We start from the raw sequence: 1,608 nt of genomic DNA, 5'->3' as shown, positions 1-1,608 counted from the left end.
TCTTCTTTCTCCAGTTTCTGGACTTGACACTGTTTCTTCATTCATCAAGGCTGGAGGGTCTTCCCTCTCATCTTTGAGGTCTTCCCCTCCCTTCTGTAAAATGCCTGATTCATCCCTCAGCTGTTGGTTTACATGGGGCAGCACTTCTATAACTTATGGAAGAGCTCCGGTAATTTGGGAAGATGCTCACTTGGGTTTTGTTAAAAATATGACACTAACACTGAGCAGAAAAATCTTATTTTCCCCCCACCTTGTATGCAAAAATATTTGTGGGGGTGGGGGCTTGGGGGATGGGAGGCATTCTAACAAGACTCAGGAAAGTGCATTCATGAGAGAATTTGTCTGCAGCTGCCTACTGATCATGGACACAAGTTTAAACACATTTTGTTTGGAATAAACCTGTGTGTGTATGAAGGGGAACCTTAGTATGTTTCCTTTTTTTTGCTTTATTATCATATCTACATGGAATCAAATTGATAATAACCTAAAAGATTAGACAGAAAATTTAAGGGGCAGTGTTTTATGTTATTGTGGGAAGATCAACTTATAAAAACGGATAAGAATGGTTGTACATATTGAAAAATGTCTATGTTATTGAATTATGCATGTAGGAATTATTGAATTGATATACTCATATAATCTGTGGTGCACATTTTTAACATAAAAAATTAAAATTTTAAATAACGTAATAATAGAAAATAGCAAATTCATAATTACATGTAAGTGAGGATTTGTCGTAAAAACTAAACCAAACTCACTGCCGTCGAGGAGCTCCAGCTGTAGGATGGAGTAGAAATGCTCCCGTGAGTTTCTGAGACTGGGACTCTTACAGGAGTAGAGAGCCCAGGCTTTCTTCGGTGGAGCCACTTGTTGAACTCCAGACCTTGAGGTTCCTGGCCAACATGTAACCACTCTGCCACCAGGGCTCCCTTAGGGTCTATCTTAGGGTATATAATAAAATGCGGAGCTCTGGTGGTGTAGAGATGGCACATTGGGCTGCTAACTGCCGATCGGCAGTTCTAAGCCACCAGCAGCTACACAGGAGAAAGATGAGGCTTTCTACTCCATAAACAGTTACAGTCTCTGAAGCTCACAGGGCAGGTCTACCCTGTCCTCTCAGGTAGCTATGAGTTGGCATTCACTCGATGGCAGTGAGTTTTACAGTGAAACACAGAACTTACATTGTCTCTTGTCTAGCATGGCAATGACCTCCCTTACCACCATATATGCCTGCTTAGCATCCACCTCTGTGACTTTTAAATCCATGAAGCTATACTGATGGATTTGGGGAAAGGAGAGAAGGGATGAGGGTGAGAAAGTACTGCTAGAAATGTGAAGCCGAAGGAGGGAGGGTCATAGGAGGTAAAGAAAGAGCCAGAGTGGGGATGTAATTCATTCTTGGTTTTGTTCTTGTCTGTATGAAAGGCTAGAGCGGTGGAAGCATTTTCTACGTTGTCTTTCCGCTCATTCCTCCAGCCCCGACACAGCTTACCTTTCCTTCAACTCTAGGGTAAGCAATGAGCTTGGCTTCCCTGAGCTGTATCTGCAAATCTTCTCAATAGTGCCCCTCAAAAAGAAGCAATAAAATGTTACCTTTTCTCCTTGCCC

Source organism: Echinops telfairi, unplaced genomic scaffold (assembly GCF_000313985.2).
Source record: "Echinops telfairi isolate 266 unplaced genomic scaffold, ASM31398v2 ScPeMD7_9;HRSCAF=40, whole genome shotgun sequence".
In the NCBI taxonomy this organism is placed as follows: domain Eukaryota; kingdom Metazoa; phylum Chordata; class Mammalia; order Afrosoricida; family Tenrecidae; genus Echinops; species Echinops telfairi.
This window is presented reverse-complemented; position numbering follows the sequence as displayed.